Source organism: Carcharodon carcharias (assembly GCF_017639515.1).
Source record: "Carcharodon carcharias isolate sCarCar2 chromosome 40 unlocalized genomic scaffold, sCarCar2.pri SUPER_40_unloc_7, whole genome shotgun sequence".
Classification (NCBI taxonomy): domain Eukaryota; kingdom Metazoa; phylum Chordata; class Chondrichthyes; order Lamniformes; family Lamnidae; genus Carcharodon; species Carcharodon carcharias.
Window position 1 is genome coordinate 408,322 of NW_024470861.1, and position 17,691 is coordinate 426,012.

The 17,691-nt window shown below is 44.9% G+C and overlaps 1 protein-coding gene across 1 annotated transcript in view; it reads right to left on the bottom strand.

Moving 5' to 3' along the window:
- Positions 1-17,691, bottom strand: part of LOC121275046 (rap1 GTPase-activating protein 1-like) — a gene marked incomplete at both ends in the record, with an annotated part of 115,241 nt that overhangs the window by 28,361 nt on the left and 69,189 nt on the right. The window lies entirely within an intron of this gene.

A 17,691-nucleotide genomic window follows, 5' to 3' on the forward strand; every position in this document is an offset into this window, starting at 1 on the left:
AGTGTGTCTGTGTATTAGGGGTTCAGTGTGTCTATGTATTGGAAGTTTGGTGTGTGTGTGTATTGGGGTTTCAGTGTGTCTATGAATTGGGGGTTCAGTGTGTCTGTGTATTGGGTGTTCAGTGTGTCTGTATATTGGGGGTTCAGTGTGTCTGTGTACTGGGGGTTCAGTGTGTTTGTCTGTGTATTGGGTGTTCAGTGCGTCTGTGTATTGGGGGTTCAGTGTGTTTGTCTATTGGGGGTTCAGTGCATCTGTGTGTTGGGGGTTCAGTGTTTCTGTGTTTTGGGGGTTCAGTGTGTCTGTGTATTGGGGGTTCAGTGTATCTGTGTTTTGTGGGTTCAGTGTGTCTGTGTATTGGGTGTTCAGTGTGTCTGTGTATTGGGTGGTCAGTGTTACTGTGTATTGGGTGTTCAGTGTGTTTGTCTATTGGGGGTTCAGTGTGTCGGTGTATTGGGGGTTCAGTGTGTCTGTGTATTGGGGGTTCAGTGTACGTGTGCATTGGGTATTCAGTGTGTTTGTGTATTGTGTGTTCAGTGTGTCTGTGTATTGTGTGTTCAATGTGTCTGTGTATTTGGGGTTCAATGTGTCTGTGTATTGGGGGTTCAGTGTGTCTGTATATTGGGGGTTCAGTATGTCTGTGTATTGTGGGTTCAGTTTGTTTGTGTATTGGGGGTTCAGTGTGTCTTGTGTATTGTGGGTTCAGTGTGTCTGTGTATTGGGCGTTCAGTGTGTCTGTATATTGGGGGTTCAGTATGTCTGTGTATTGTGGGTTCAGTGTGTTTGTGTATTGGGGGTTCAGTGTGTCTTGTCTATTGTGGGTTCAGTGTGTCTGTGTATTAGGCATTCAGTGTGTCTGTGTTTTGGGGGTTCAGTGTATCTGTGTATTGGGGGTTCAGTGTGTCTATGTATTGTGGGTTCAGTGTGTCTTGTGTATTGTGGGCTCAGTGTGTCTGTGTATTGGGGGTTCAGTGTACCTGTGCATTGGGTATTCAGTGTCTTTGTGTATTGTGTGTTCAGTCTGTCTGTATATTGTGTTTGCAATGTGTCTGTGTATTTGGGGTTCAATGTGTCTGTGTATTGGGGGTTCAGTGTGTCTGTATATTGGGGGTTCAGTATGTCTGTGTATTGTGAGTTCAGTGTGTTTGTGTATTTTGGGTTCAGTCTGTCTGTGTATTGTGGGTTCAGTGTATCTGTGTATTGGGTGTTCAGTGTGTCTGTGCATTGGGAGTTCAGTGTGTGTGTGTATTGGGGGTTCTGTGTGTCTGTGTTTTGGGGGTTCAGAGTATCTGTGTATTTGGGGTTCGGTATGTTTGTGTATTGGTGTTTCAGTGCGTCTATGTATTGGTGGTTCAGTGTATCTGTGCATTGGGCGTTCAGTGTGCTTGGGTATTGTGTGTTCAGTGTGTCTGTGTACTGGGTGTTCAGTGCGTCTGTGTATTGGGGGTTCAGTGTGTTTGTCTATTGGGGGTTCAGTGCATCTGTGTATTGGGGGTTCAGTGTTTCTGTGTTTTGGGTGTTTAGTGTGTCTGTGTATTTGGGGTTCAGTTTGTCTGTGTATTGGGGTTTCAGTGTGTTTGTGTATTTTGGGTTCAGTGTGTCTGTGTATTGTGGGTTCAGTGTGTCTGTGTATTGGGTGTTCAGTGTGTCTGTGTATTGGGAGTTCAGTGTGTGTGTGTATTGGGGGTTCAGTGTGTCTGTGTTTTGGGGGTTCAGTGTATCTGTGTATTTGAGGTTCTGTATGTTTGTGTATTGGTGTTTCAGTGTGTCTATGTATTGATGGTTCATTGTATCTGTGCATTGGGCATTCAGTGTGTTTGTGTATTGTGTGTTCACTGTGTCTGTGTACTGGGTGTTCAGTGCATTTGTGTATTGGGGCTCAGTGTGTCTCTGTATTGGTGGTTCAGTTTGTCGGTATATTGGGGGTTCAGTGTGTCTGTGTTTTGGGGGCTCAGTGTGTCTTGTGTATTGGGGGTTCAGTGTGACTGTGTATTGGGTGTTCAGTGTGTTTGTCTATTGGGGGTTCAGTGTGTCGGTGTATTGGGGGTTCAGTGTGTCTGTGTATTGGGGGTTCAGTGTACCTGTGCATTGGGTATTCAGTGTGTTTGTGTATTGTGTGTTCAGTGTGTCTGTGTATTGTGTGTTCAATGTGTCTGTGTATTTGGGGTTCAATGTGTCTGTGTATTGGGGGTTCAGTGTGTCTGTATATTGGGGGTTCAGTATGTCTGTGTATTGTGGGTTCAGTGTGTTTGTGTATTGGGTGTTCAGTGTGTCATGTGTATTGTGGGTTCAGTGTGTCTGTGTATTGGGCGTTCAGTGTGTCTGTGTATTGGGGGTTCAGTGTATCTGTGTATTGGGGGTTCAGTGTGTCTATGTATTGTGGGTTCAGTGTGTCTTGTGCATTGTGGGTTCAGTGTGTCTGTGTATTGGGGGTTCAGTGTTTCTGTGTATTGGGGGTTCAGTGTACCTGTGCATTGGGTATTCAGTGTGTTTGTGTATTGTGTGTTCAGTGTGTCTGTGTATTGTGTGTTCAATGTGTCTGTGTATTTGGGGTTCAATGTGTCTGTGTATTGGGGGTTCAGTGTGTCTGTATATTGGGGGTTCAGTATGTCTGTGTATTGTGGGTTCAGTGTGTTTGTGTATTGGGTGTTCAGTGTGTCATGTGTATTGTGGGTTCAGTGTGTCTGTGTATTGGGCGTTTAGTGTGTCTGTGTATTTGGGGTTCAGTTTGTCTGTGTATTGGGGTTTCAGTGTGTTTGTGTATTTTGGGTTCAGTGTGTCTGTGTATTGTGGGTTCAGTGTGTCTGTGTATTGGGTGTTCAGTGTGTCTGTGTATTGGGAGTTCAGTGTGTGTGTGTATTGGGGGTTCAGTGTGTCTGTGTTTTGGGGGTTCAGTGTATCTGTATATTTGAGGTTCTGTATGTTTGTGTATTGGTGTTTCAATGTGTCTATGTATTGATGGTTCATTGTATCTGTGCATTGGGCATTCAGTGTGTTTGTGTATTGTGTGTTCACTGTGTCTGTGTACTGGGTGTTCAGTGCATTTGTGTATTGGGGCTCAGTGTGTCTCTGTATTGGTGGTTCAGTTTGTCGGTATATTGGGGGTTCAGTGTGTCTGTGTTTTGGGGGCTCAGTGTGTCTTGTGTATTGGGGGTTCAGTGTGACTGTGTATTGGGTGTTCAGTGTGTTTGTCTATTGGGGGTTCAGTGTGTCGGTGTATTGGGGGTTCAGTGTGTCTGTGTATTGGGGGTTCAGTGTACCTGTGCATTGGGTATTCAGTGTGTTTGTGTATTGTGTGTTCAGTGTGTCTGTGTATTGTCTGTTCAATGTGTCTGTGTATTTGGGGTTCAATGTGTCTGTGTATTGGGGGTTCAGTGTGTCTGTATATTGGGGGTTCAGTATGTCTGTGTATTGTGGGTTCAGTGTGTTTGTGTATTGGGTGTTCAGTGTGTCATGTGTATTGTGGGTTCAGTGTGTCTGTGTATTGGGCGTTCAGTGTGTCTGTGTATTGGGGGTTCAGTGTATCTGTGTATTGGGGGTTCAGTGTGTCTATGTATTGTGGGTTCAGTGTGTCTTGTGCATTGTGGGTTCAGTGTGTCTGTGTATTGGGGGTTCAGTGTTTCTGTGTATTGGGGGTTCAGTGTACCTGTGCATGGTGTATTCCGTGTGTTTGTGTATTGTGTGTTCAGTGTGTCTGTGTATTGTGTGTTCAATGTGTCTGTGTATTTGGGGTTCAATGTGTCTGTGTATTGGGGGTTCAGTGTGTCTGTATATTGGGGGTTCAGTATGTCTGTGTATTGTGGGTTCAGTGTGTTTGTGTATTGGGGGTTCAGTGTGTCTTGTCTATTGTGGGTTCAGTGTGTCTGTGTATTAGGCGTTCAGTGTGTCTGTGTTTTGGGGGTTCAGTGTATCTGTGTATTGGGGGTTCAGTGTGTCTATGTATTGTGGGTTCAGTGTGGCTTGTGTATTGGGGGTTCAGTGTACCTGTGCATTGGGTATTCAGTGTGTTTGTGTATTGGGTGTTCAGTCTGTCTGTATATTGTGTGTTCAATGTGTCTGTGTATTTGGGGTTCAGTGTGTCTTGTGTATTGTGGGTTCAGTGTGTCTGTGTATTGGGCGTTCAGTGTGTCTGTGTATTGGGGGTTTAGTGTATCTGTGTATTGGGGGTTCAGTGTGTCTATGTATTGTGGGTTCAGTGTGTCTTGTGTATTGTGTATTCAGTGTGTCTGTGTATTGGGGATTCAGTGTGTCTTTGAATTGGGGTTTCAGTTTGTCTCTGTATTGAGGGTTCAGTGTCTTTGTCTGTGTATTGGGGTTTCAATGTGTGTGTGTATTGGGAGTTCATTTTGTCTCTGTATTGGGGGTTCAGTGTGTTTGTCTGTGCATTGGGGTTTCAGTGTGTTTGTCTATTAGGGGTTCAGTGTGTCTGTGTATTGGAGTTTCAATGTGTTTGTGTATTGTGGGTTCAGTGTTTCTCTGTATTGTGGGTTCAGTGTGTTTGTGCATTGGGGGTTCAGGGTTTCTGTGTATTGGTTTTCAGTGTGTTTGTGTATTGGGGGTTCAGTGTGTCTCTGTATTGGGAGTTCAGTGTGTGGGGGTATTGGGGGTTCAGTGTATCTGTGTTTTAGGGTTTCAGTGTATCTGTGTATTTGGGGTTTCAGTGTGTCTGTGTAAGGGGGATTCAGTGTGTCTGTGTATTGGGGTTCAGTATGTTTGTGTATTGGTGTTTCAGTGTGTCTGTGCATTGGGAGTGAAGTGTCTCTGTGCATTCGGGGTTCAGTGTGTTTGTGTATTGTGGGTTCAGTGTGTGCGTGTATTGGGTGTTCTGTGTGTCTGTGTATTGATGGTTCAGTGTATCCGTGCATTGGGGGTACAGTTTGTCTTTGTATTGGGGTTCAGTTTGTCTGTGTATTGTGGGTTCAGTGTGTTCATCTGTTTGGGGTTCAGTGTGTCTGTGTATTGGGGCTTCAGTGTGTCTGTGTATTAGGGGTTCAGTGTGTCTATGTATTGGATGTTTGGTGTGTGTGTGTATTGGGGTTTCAGTTTGTCTATGAATTGGGGGTTCAGTGTGTCTGTGTATTGGGTGTTCAGTGTGTCTGTATATTGGGGGTTCAGTGTGTCTGTGTACTGGGGGTTCAATGTGTCTGTGTATTGGTGTTTCATTGTGTCTTATATTGGGGGTTCAGTGTGTCTGTGTATTGGGGATTCAGTGTGTCTGTGTTTTGGGGGTTCAGTGTATCTGTGTATTGGGGATTCAGCGTGTTTGTCTATTGGGTGTTCAGTGTATCTGTGTATTGGGGGTTCAGTGTGTTTGTGTATTGGGGGTTCAGTGTGTTTGTGTATTGCGGGTTCAGTGTGTCTGTGTATTGGGGGTTCAGTGTGTCTGTGTATTGGGGGTTCACTGTGTGTGTGTATTGAGGTTTCAGTGTGTCGGTGTTTTGGGGGTTCAGTGTATCTATGTATTTGGGGTTCAGTATGTTTGTGCTTTGGGGGTTCAGTGTGTCTGTGTATTGGTGGTTCAGTGTATCTGTGCTTTGGGTATTCAGTGTGTTTGTGTATTGTGTGTTCTGTGTATCTGTGTATTGTGTGTTCAGTGTGTCTGTGTATTTGGGGTTCAGTGTGTCTATGTGTATTGGAGGTTCAGTGTGTCTGTGTATTCAGGGTTCAGTGTGTCTGTGTATTGTGGGTTCAGTGTATCTGTGTATTGTGGATTCAGTGTGTCTGTGTATTGGGTGTTCAGTGTGTCTGTGTATTGGGTGGTCAGTGTTACTGTGTATTGGGTGTTCAGTGTGTTTGTCTATTGGGGGTTCAGTGTGTCGGTGTATTGGGGGTTCAGTGTGTCTGTGTATTGGGGGTTCAGTGTACCTGTGCATTGGGTATTCAGTGTGTTTGTGTATTGTGTGTTCAGTGTGTCTGTGTATTGTGTGTTCAATGTGTCTGTGTATTTGGGGTTCAATGTGTCTGTGTATTGGGGGTTCAGTGTGTCTGTATATTGGGGCTTCAGTATGTCTGTGTATTGTGGGTTCAGTTTGTTTGTGTATTAGGGGTTCAGTGTGTCTATGTATTGGAAGTTTGGTGTGTGTGTGTATTGGGGTTTCAGTGTGTCTATGAATTGGGGGTTCAGTGTGTCTGTGTATTGGGTGTTCAGTGTGTCTGTATATTGGGGGTTCAGTGTGTCTGTGTACTGGGGGTTCAGTGTGTCTGTGTATTGGGGGTTCAGTGTGTCTGTGTATTGGTGATTCATTGTGTCTGTATATTGGGGGTTCAGTGTGTCTGTGTATTGGGGGTTCAGTGTGTTTGTCTGTGTATTGGGTGTTCAGTGCGTCTGTGTATTGGGGGTTCAGTGTGTTTGTCTATTGGGGGTTAAGTGCATCTGTGTATTGGGGGTTCAGCATTTCTGTGTTTTGGGGGTTCAGTGTGTCTGTGTATTGGGGGTTCAGTTTGTCTGTGTACTGGTGTTCAGTGCGTCTGTGTATTGGGGGTTCAGTGTGTTTGTCTGTTGGGGGTTCAGTGCATCTGTGTGTTGGGGGTTCAGTGTTTCTGTGTTTTGGGGGTTCAGTGTGTCTGTGTATTGGGGGTTCAGTTTGTCTGTGTATTGGGGTTTCAGTGTGTTTGTGTATTTTGGGTTCAGTCTGTCTGTGTATTGTGGGTTCAGTGTATCTGTGTATTGGGTGTTCAGTGTGTCTGTGTATTGGGAGTTCAGTGTGTGTGTGTATTGGGGGTTCTGTGTGTCTGTGTTTTGGGGGTTCAGTGTATCTGTGTATTTGGGGTTCGGTATGTTTGTGTATTGGTGTTTCAAAGCGTCTATGTATTGGTGGTTCAGTGTATCTGTGCATTGGGCGTTCAGTGTGCTTGGGTAATGTGTGTTCATTGTGTCTGTGTACTGGGTGTTCAGTGCGTCTGTGTATTGGGGGTTCAGTGTGTTTGTCTATTGGGGGTTCAGTGCATCTGTGTATTGGGGGTTCAGTGTTTCTGTGTTTTGGGTGTTTAGTGTGTCTGTGTATTTGGGGTTCAGTTTGTCTGTGTATTGGGGTTTCAGTGTGTTTGTGTATTTTGGGTGCAGTGTGTCTGTGTATTGTGGGTTCAGTGTGTCTGTGTATTGGGTGTTCAGTGTGTCTGTGTATTGGGAGTTCAGTGTGTGTGTGTATTGGGGGTTCAGTGTGTCTGTGTTTTGGGGGTTCAGTGTATCTGTGTATTTGAGGTTCTGTATGTTTGTGTATTGGTGTTTCAGTGTGTCTATGTATTGATGGTTCATTGTATCTGTGCATTGGGCATTCAGTGTGTTTGTGTATTGTGTGTTCACTGTGTCTGTGTACTGGGTGTTCAGTGCATTTGTGTATTGGGGCTCAGTGTGTCTCTGTATTGGTGGTTCAGTTTGTCGGTATATTGGGGGTTCAGTGTGTCTGTGTTTTAGGGGCTCAGTGTGTCTTGTGTATTGGGGGTTCAGTGTGACTGTGTATTGGGTGTTCAGTGTGTTTGTCTATTGGGGGTTCAGTGTGTCGGTGTATTGGGGGTTCAGTGTGTCTGTGTATTGGGGGTTCAGTGTACCTGTGCATTGGGTATTCAGTGTGTTTGTGTATTGTGTGTTCAGTGTGTCTGTGTATTGTGTGTTCAATGTGTCTGTGTATTTGGGGTTCAATGTGTCTGTGTATTGGGGGTTCAGTGTGTCTGTATATTGGGGGTTCAGTATGTCTGTGTATTGTGGGTTCAGTGTGTTTGTGTATTGGGTGTTCAGTGTGTCTTGTGTATTGTGGGTTCAGTGTGTCTGTGCATTGGGCGTTCAGTGTGTCTGTGTATTGGGGGTTCAGTGTATCTGTGTATTGGGGGTTCAGTGTGTCTATGTATTGTGGGTTCAGTGTGTCTTGTGCATTGTGGGTTCAGTGTGTCTGTGTATTGGGGGTTCAGTGTTTCTGTGTATTGGGGGTTCAGTGTACCTGTGCATTGGGTATTCAGTGTGTTTGTGTATTGTGTGTTCAGTGTGTCTGTATATTGTGTGTTCAATGTGTCTGTGTATTGGGGGTTCAGTGTGTCTTGTCTATTGTGGGTTCATTGTGTAAGTGTATTAGGCGTTCAGTGTGTCTGTGTTTTGGGGGTTCAGTGTATCTGTGTATTGGGGGTTCAGTGTGTCTATGTATTGTGGGTTCAGTGTGTCTTGTGTATTGGGGGTTCAGTGTACCTGTGCATTGTGTATTCAGTGTGTTTGTCTATTGGGTGTTCAGTCTGTCTGTATATTGTGTGTTCAATGTGTCTGTGTATTTGGGGTTCAGTGTGTCTTGTGTATTGTGGGTTCAGTGTGTCTGTGTATTGGGCGTTCAGTGTGTCTGTGTATTGGGGGTTCAGTGTACCTGTGTATTGGGGGTTCAGTGTGTCTATGTATTGTGGGTTCAGTGTGTCTTGTGTATTGTGTATTCAGTGTGTCTGTGTATTGGGGATTCAGTGTGTCTTTGAATTGGGGGTTCAGTTTGTCTCTGTATTGAGGGTTCAGTGTCTTTGTCTGTGTATTGGGTTTTCATTGTGTGTGTGTATTGGGTGTTCATTTTGTCTCTGTATTGGGGGTTCAGTGTGTTTGTCTGTGCATTGGGAGTTCAGTGTGTTTGTCTATTAGGGGTTCAGTGTGTCTGTGTATTGGAGTTTCAATGTGTTTGTGTATTGTGGGTTCAGTGTTTCTCTGTATTGTGGGTTCAGTGTGTTTGTGCATTGGGGGTTCAGGGTTTCTGTGTATTGGTTTTCAGTGTGTTTGTGTATTAGGGGTTCAGTGTGTCTCTGTATTGGGAGTTCAGTGTGTGGGGGTATTGGGGGTTCAGTGTATCTGTGTTTTAGGGTTTCAGTGTATCTGTGTATTTGGGGTTTCAGTGTGTCTGTGTAAGGGGGATTCAGTGTGTCTGTGTATTGGGGTTCAGTATGTTTGTGTATTGGTGTTTCAGTGTGTCTGTGCATTGGGAGTGAAGTTTCTCTGTGCATTCGGGGTTCAGAGTGTTTGTGTATTGTGGGTTCAGTGTGTGTGTGTATTGGGTGTTCTGTGTGTCTGTGTATTGATGGTTCAGTGTATCCGTGCATTGGGGGTACAGTTTGTCTTTGTATTGGGGTTCAGTTTGTCTGTGTATTGTGGGTTCAGTGTGTTTATCTGTTTGGGGTTCAGTGTGTCTGTGTATTGGGGCTTCAGTGTGTCTGTGTATTAGGGGTTCAGTGTGTCTATGTATTGGATGTTTGGTGTGTGTGTGTATTGGGGTTTCAGTTTGTCTATGAATTGGGGGTTCAGTGTGTCTGTGTATTGGGTGTTCAGTGTGTCTGTATATTGGGGGTTCAGTGTGTCTGTGTACTGGGGGTTCAATGTGTCTGTGTATTGGTGTTTCATTGTGTCTTATATTGGGGGTTCAGTGTGTCTGTGTATTGGGGATTCAGTGTGTCTGTGTTTTGGGGGATCAGTGTATCTGTGTATTGGGGATTCAGCGTGTTTGTCTATTGGGTGTTCAGTGTATCTGTGTATTGGGGGTTCAGTGTGTTTGTGTATTGGGGGTTCAGTGTGTTTGTGTATTGCGGGTTCAGTGTGTCTGTGTATTGGGGGTTCAGTGTGTCTGTGTATTGGGGGTTCACTGTGTGTGTGTATTGAGGTTTCAGTGTGTCGGTGTTTTGGGGGTTCAGTGTATCTATGTATTTGGGGTTCAGTATGTTTGTGCTTTGGGGGTTCAGTGTGTCTGTGTATTGGTGGTTCAGTGTATCTGTGCTTTGGGTATTCAGTGTGTTTGTGTATTGTGTGTTCTGTGTATCTGTGTATTGTGTGTTCAGTGTGTCTGTGTATTTGGGGTTCAGTGTGTCTATGTGTATTGGAGGTTCAGTGTGTCTGTGTATTCAGGGTTCACTGTGTCTGTGTATTGTGGGTTCAGTGTATCTGTGTATTGTGGGTTCAGTGTGTCTGTGTATTGGGTGTTCAGTGTGTCTGTGTATTGGGTGGTCAGTGTTACTGTGTATTGGGTGTTCAGTGTGTTTGTCTATTGGGGGTTCAGTGTGTCGGTGTATTGGGGGTTCAGTGTGTCTGTGTATTGGGGGTTCAGTGTACCTGTGCATTGGGTATTCAGTGTGTTTGTGTATTGTGTGTTCAGTGTGTCTGTGTATTGTGTGTTCAATGTGTCTGTGTATTTGGGGTTCAATGTGTCTGTGTATTGGGGGTTCAGTGTGTCTGTATATTGGGGGTTCAGTATGTCTGTGTATTGTGGGTTCAGTTTGTTTGTGTATTGGGGGTTCAGTGTGTCTTGTGTATTGTGGGTTCAGTGTGTCTGTGTATTGGGCGTTCAGTTTGTCTGTATATTGGGCGTTCAGTATGTCTGTGTATTGTGGGTTCAGTGTGTTTGTGTATTGGGGATTCAGTGTGTCTTGTCTATTGTGGGTTCAGTGTGTCTGTGTATTAGGCATTCAGTGTGTCTGTGTTTTGGGGGTTCAGTGTATCTGTGTATTGGGGGTTCAGTGTGTCTATGTATTGTGGGTTCAGTGTGTCTTGTGTATTGTGGGCTCAGTGTGTCTGTGTATTGGGGGTTCAGTGTACCTGTGCATTGGGTATTCAGTGTCTTTGTGTATTGTGTGTTCAGTCTGTCTGTATATTGTGTTTGCAATGTGTCTGTGTATTTGGGGTTCAATGTGTCTGTGTATTGGGGGTTCAGTGTGTCTGTATATTGGGGGTTAAGTATGTCTGTGTATTGTGAGTTCAGTGCGTTTGTGTATTGGGGGTTCAGAGTGTCTTGTGTACAGTGGGTTCAGTGTATCTTTGTATTGGGCGTTCAGTGTGTCTGTGTATTGGGGGTTCAGTGTATCTGTGTATTGGGGGTTCAGTGTGTCTATGTATTGTGGGTTCAGTGTGTCTTGTGTATTGTGTGTTCAGTGTGTCTGTGTATTGGGGGTTCAGTGTATCTGTGAATTGGGGTTCAGTTTGTCTCTGTATTGGGGGTTCAGTGTGTTTGTCTGTGTATTGGGGTTTCAGTGTGTTTGTCTATTAGGGGTTCAGTGTGTCTGTGTATTGGAGTTTCAATGTGTTTGTGTATTGTGGGTTCAGTGTTTCTCTGTATTGTGGGTTCAGTGTGCCTCTGTATTGGGGGTTCAGTGTGTTTGTGCATTGGGGGTTCAGTGTTTCTGTGTATTGGGGGTTCAGTGTGATGGTCTATTGGAGTTTCAGGGTGTCTGTGTATTGGGGGTTCAGTGTGTCTCTGTATTGGGAGTTCAGTGTGTGGGGGTATTGGGGGTTCAGTGTATCTGTGTTTTAGGGTTTCAGTGTATCTGTGTATTTGGGGTTTCATTGTGTCTGTGTAAGGGGGATTCAGTGTGTCTGTGTATTGGGGTTCAGTATGTTTGTGTATTGGTATATCAGTGTATCTGTGCATTGGGGGTGAAGTGTCTCTGTACATTCGGGGTTCAGTGTGTTTGTGTATTGTGGGTTCAGTGTTTGTGTGTATTGGGTGTTCTGTGTGTCTGTGTATTGATGGTTCAGTGTATCCGTGCATTGGGGGTACAGTTTGTCTTTGTATTGGGGTTCAGTTTGTCTGTGTATTGTGGGTTCAGTGTATCTGTTTATTGGCTTTCAGTGTGACTCTGTATTGGGGGTTCAGTGTGTATGTGTATTGGGGGTTCAGTGTGTCTGTGTATTGGGGTTCAGTTTGCCTGTGTATTGGGGTTTTGTGTGTCTGTGTATTGGGGTTTCAGTGTGTCTGTCTGTGTATTGGGGGTTCAGTGCGTCTTTGTATTGTGGGTTCAGTGTGTCTGTGTTTTGGGGGTTCAGTGTATCTGTGTATTGGGGGTTCAGTGTGTTTGTCTATTGGGTGTTCAGTGTATCTGTGTATTGGGGGTTCAGTGTGTTTGTGTATTGGGTGTTCAGTGTGCCTGTGTATTGGGGGTTCACTGTGTGTGTGTATTGAGGTTTCAGTGTGTCGGTGTTTTGGGGGTTCAGTGCATCTATGTATTTGGGGTTCAGTATGTTTGTGCATTGGGGGTTCAGTGAGTCTGTGTATTGGTGGTTCAGTGTATCTGTGCTTTGGGTATTCAGTGTGTTTGTGTATTGTGTGTTCTGTGTATCTGTGTATTGTGTGTTCTGTGTGTCTGTGTATTCGGGGTTCAGTGTGTCTGTGTATTGGAGGTTCAGTGTGTCTGTGTATTCGGGGTTCAGTGTGTCTGTGTATTGGGGGTTCAGTGTATCTGTGTATTGTGGGTTCAGTGTGTCTTGTGTTTTGTGGGTTCAGTGTGTCTGTGTATTGGGGGTTCAGTGTGTCTGTGAATTGGGGGTTCAGTTTGTCTCTGTATTGAGGGTTCAGTGTCTTTGTCTGTGTATTGGGGTTTCAATGTGTGTGTGTATTGGGGGTTCATTTTGTCTCTGTATTGGGGGTTCAGTGTGTTTGTCTGTGTATTGGGGTTTCAGTGTGTTTGTCTATTAGGGGTTCAGTGTGTCTGTGTACTGGAGTTTCAATGTGTTTGTGTATTGTGGGTTCAGTGTTTCTCTGTATTGTGGGTTCAGTGTGCCTCTGTATTGGGGGTTCAGTGTGTTTGTGTAAAGTGGGTTCAGTGTGTCTCTGTATTGGGGGTTCATTGTGTCTCTGTATTGGGAGTTCAGTGTGTGGGGATATTGGGGGTTCAGTGCATCTGTGTTTTAGGGTTTCAGTGTATCTGTGTATTTGGGGTTTCAGTGTGTCTGTGTAAGGGGGATTCAGTCTGTCTGTGTATTGGGGTTCAGTATGTTTGTGTATTGGTGTTTCAGTGTGTCTGTGCATTGTGGGTGAAGTGTCTCTGTGCATTCAGGGTTCAGTGTGTTTGTGTATTGTGGGTTCAGTGTATCCGTGCATTGGGGGTACAGTTTGTCTTTGTATTGGGGTTCAGTTTGTCTGTGTATTGTGGGTTCAGTGTGTTTGTCTATTTGGGGTTCAGTGTGTCTGTGTATTGGGGGTTCAGTGTGTCTGTGTATTAGGGGTTCAGTGTGTCTGTGTATTGGGTGTTCAGTGTGTCTGTATATTGGGGGTTCAGTGTGTCTGTGTACTGGGGGTTCAGTGTGTTTGTCTGTGTATTGGGTGTTCAGTGCGTCTGTGTATTGGGGGTTCAGTGTGTTTGTCTATTGGGGGTTCAGTGCATCTGTGTGTTGGGGGTTCAGTGTTTCTGTGTTTTGGGGGTTCAGTGTGTCTGTGTATTGGGGGTTCAGTTTGTCTGTGTATTGGGGTTTCAGTGTGTTTGTGTATTTTGGGTTCAGTGTGTCTGTGTATTGGGGGTTCAGTGTGTCTGTGTATTAGGGGTTCAATGTGTCTATGTATTGGAAGTTTGGTGTGTATGTGTACTGGGGTTTCAGTGTGTCTATGAATTGGGGGTTCAGTGTGTCTGTGTATTGGGTGTTCAGTGTGTCTGTATATTGGGGGTTCAGTGTGTCTGTGTACTGGGGGTTCAATGTGTCTGTGTATTGGTGTTTCATTGTGTCTGTATATTGGGTGTTCAGTGTGTCTGTGTATTGGGGGTTCAGTGTGTTTGTCTATTGGGGGTTTAGTGCATCTGTGTATTGGGGGTTCAGTGTGTCTGTGTATTAGGGGTTCAGTGTGTCTATGTATTGGAAGTTTGGTGTGTGTGTGTATTGGGGTTTCAGTGTGTCTATGAATTGGGGGTTCAGTGTGTCTGTGTATTGGGTGTTCAGTGTGTCTGTATATTGGGGGTTCAGTGTGTCTGTGTACTGGGGGTTCAGTGTGTTTGTCTGTGTATTGGGTGTTCAGTGCGTCTGTGTATTGGGGGTTCAGTGTGTTTGTCTATTGGGGTTCAGTGCATCTGTGTGTTGGGGGTTCAGTGTTTCTGTGTTTTGGGGGTTCAGTGTGTCTGTGTATTGGGGGTTCAGTTTGTCTGTGTATTGGGGTTTCAGTGTGTTTGTGTATTTTGGGTTCAGTGTGTCTGTGTATTGGGGGTTCAGTGTGTCTGTGTATTAGGGGTTCAGTGTGTCTATGTATTGGAAGTTTGGTGTGTGTGTGTACTGGGGTTTCAGTGTGTCTATGAATTGGGGGTTCAGTGTGTCTGTGTATTGGGTGTTCAGTGTGTCTGTATATTGGGGGTTCAGTGTGTCTGTGTACTGGGGGTTCAATGTGTCTGTGTATTGGTGTTTCATTGTGTCTGTATATTGGGTGTTCAGTGTGTCTGTGTATTGGGGGTTCAGTGTGTTTGTCTATTGGGGGTTTAGTGCATCTGTGTATTGGGGGTTCAGTGTTTCTGTGTTTTGGGGGTTCAGTGTGTCTCTGTATTGGGGGTTCAGTTTTTCTGTGTATTGGGGTTTCAGTGCGTTTGTGTATTTTGCATTCAGTGTGTCTGTGTATTGTGGGTTCAGTGTATCTGTGTATTGGGTGTTCAGTGTGTCTATGTATTGGGAGTTCAGTGTGTGTGTGTATTGGGGGTTCTGTATGTCTGTGTTTTGGGGGTTCAGTGTATCTGTGTATTTGGGGTTCGGTATGTTTGTGTATTGGTGTTTCAGTGCGTCTATGTATTGGTGGTTCAGTGTATCTGTGCATTTGGCGTTCAGTGTGCTTGGGTATTGTGTGTTCAGTGTGTCTGTGTACTGGGTGTTCAGTGCGTCTGTGTATTGGGGGTTCAGTGTGTTTGTCTATTGGGGGTTCAGTGCATCTGTGTATTGGGGGTTCAGTGTTTCTGTGTTTTGGGTGTTTAGTGTGTCTGTGTATTTGGGGTTCAGTTTGTCTGTGTATTGGGGTTTCAGTGTGTTTGTGTATTTTGGGTTCAGTGTGTCTGTGTATTGTGGGTTCAGTGTGTCTGTGTATTGGGTGTTCAGTGTGTCTGTGTATTGGGAGTTCAGCATGTGTGTGTATTGGGGGTTCAGTGTGTCTGTGTATTGGGGGTTCAGTGTATCTGTGTATTTGAGGTTTCAGTGTGTCTGTGTAAGGGGGATTCAGTGTGTCTGTGTATTGGGGTTCAGTATGTTTGTGTATTGGTGTTTCAGTGTGTCTGTGCATTGTGGGTGAAGTGTCTCTGTGCATTCAGGGTTCAGTGTGTTTGTGTATTGTGGGTTCAGTGTGTCTGTGTATTGGGTGTTCTGTGTGTCTGTGTATTGATGGTTCAGTGTATCCGTGCATTGGGGGTACAGTTTGTCTTTGTATTGGGGTTCAGTTTGTCTGTGTATTGTGGGTTCAGTGTGTTTGTCTATTTGGGGTTCAGTGTGTCTGTGTATTGGGGGTTCAGTGTGTCTGTGTATTAGGGGTTCAGTGTGTCTATGTATTGGAAGTTTGGTGTGTGTGTGTATTGGGGTTTCAGTGTGTCTATGAATTGGGGGTTCAGTGTGTCTGTGTATTTGGTGTTCAGTGTGTCTGTATATTGGGGGTTCAGTGTGTCTGTGTACTGGGGGTTCAGTGTGTCTGTGTATTGGTGTTTCATTGTGTCTGTATATTGGGGGTTCAGTGTGTCTGTGTATTGGGGGTTCAGTGTGTTTGTCTGTGTATTGGGTGTTCAGTGCGTCTGTGTATTGGGGGTTCAGTGTGTTTGTCTATTGGGGGTTAAGTGCATCTGTGTATTGGGGGTTCAGCGTTTCTGTGTTTTGGGGGTTCAGTGTGTCTGTGTATTGGGGGTTCAGTTTGTCTGTGTACTGGTGTTCAGTGCGTCTGTGTATTGGGGGTTCAGTGTGTTTGTCTATTGGGGGTTCAGTGCATCTGTGTGTTGGGGGTTCAGTGCTTCTGTGTTTTGGGGGTTCAGTGTGTCTGTGTATTGGGGTTTCAGTGTGTTTGTGTATTTTGGGTTCAGTGTGTCTGTGTATTGGGGGTTCAGTGTGTCTGTGTATTAGGGGTTCAGTGTGTCTATGTATTGGAAGTTTGGTGTGTGTGTGTATTGGGGTTTCAGTGTGTCTATGAATTGGGGGTTCAGTGTGTCTGTGTATTGGGTGTTCAGTGTGTCTGTATATTGGGGGTTCAGTGTGTCTGTGTACTGGGGGTTCAATGTGTCTGTGTATTGGTGTTTCATTGTGTCTGTATATTGGGTGTTCAGTGTGTCTGTGTATTGGGGGTTCAGTGTGTTTGTCTATTGGGGGTTTAGTGCATCTGTGTATTGGGGGTTCAGTGTTTCTGTGTTTTGGGGGTTCAGTGTGTCTCTGTATTGGGGGTTCAGTTTTTCTGTGTATTGGGTTTTCAGTGTGTTTGTGTATTTTGCATTCAGTGTGTCTGTGTATTGTGGGTTCAGTGTATCTGTGTATTGGGTGTTCAGTGTGTCTTTGTATTGGGAGTTCTGTGTGTGTGTGTATTGGGGGTTCTGTATGTCTGTGTTTTGGGGGTTCAGTGTATCTGTGTATTTGGGGTTCGGTATGTTTGTGTATTGGTGTTTCAGTGCGTCAATGTATTGGTGGTTCAGTGTATCTGTGCATTGGGCGTTCAGTGCGCTTGGGTATTGTGTGTTCAGTGTGTCTGTGTACTGGGTGTTCAGTGCGTCTGTGTATTGGGGGTTCAGTGTGTTTGTCTATTGGGGGTTCAGTGCATCTGTGTATTGGGGGTTCAGTGTTTCTGTGTTTTGGGTGTTTAGTGTGTCTGTGTATTTGGGGTTCAGTTTGTCTGTGTATTGGGGTTTCAGTGTGTTTGTGTATTTTGGGTTCAGTGTGTCTGTGTATTGTGGGTTCAGTGTGTCTGTGTATTGGGTGTTCAGTGTGTCTGTGTATTGGGAGTTCAGCATGTGTGTGTATTGGGGGTTCAGTGTGTCTGTGTTTTGGGGGTTCAGTGTATCTGTGTATTTGAGGTTCTGTATGTTTGTGTATTGGTGTTTCAGTGTGTCTATGTATTGATGGTTCATTGTATCTGTGCATTGGGCGTTCAGTGTGTTTGTGTATTGTGTGTTCACTGTGTCTGTGTACTGGGTGTTCAGTGCATTTGTGTATTGGGGCTCAGTGTGTCTCTGTATTGGTGGTTCAGTTTGTCGGTATATTGGGGGTTCAGTGTGTCTGTGTTTTGGGGGCTCAGTGTGTCTTGTGTATTGGGGGTTCAGTGTGTGTGTGTATTGGGTTCAGTGTTTTTGTCTATTGGTGTTTGAGTGTGTCTGTGTATTGGGAGTTCAGTCTCTCTGTGCATTTGGGTTTCAGTGTGTTTGTGTATTGTGGGTTCAGTGTGTCTTTTGTAATGGGTGTTCAGTGTGTCTGTGTATTGACGGTTCAGTGCATCCGTGTATTGAGGGTACAGTTTGTCTTTGTATTGGGGTTCAGTTTGTCTGTGTATTGTAGGTTCAGTGTGTTTGTCTATTGGGGGTTCAGTGTTTCTGTGTATTGGAAGTTCAGTGTGTCTGTGTATTGATGATACATTGTTTCCGTGTATTGGGGGTACAGTTTGTCATTTTATTGGGCCTCAGTGTTTCTGTGTATTGTGGGTTCAGAGTATCTGTGTATTGGGGGTTAAGTGTACCTGTGTATTGGGGGTTCAGTGTATCCATGTTTTGGGGTTCAGTGTGTCTGTGTATTGTGGGTTCTGTGTGTCTACTTATTGGGGGGTTCAGTGTGTCAGTGTATTGGGGTTCAGTGTGTCTGTGCATTGTGGTTTCAGTGTGTGTCTGTAATGGGGGTTCAGTGTGTCTATGTACTGTGGGCTCATTGTGTCTGTGTATTAGGCGTTCAGTGTGTCTGTGTATTGGGCGTTCAGTGTGTCTGTGTATTGGGGGTTCAGTGTATCTGTGCATTACGCGTTCAGTGTGTTTGTGTATTGTGGGTTCAGTGTGCCTGTTTAT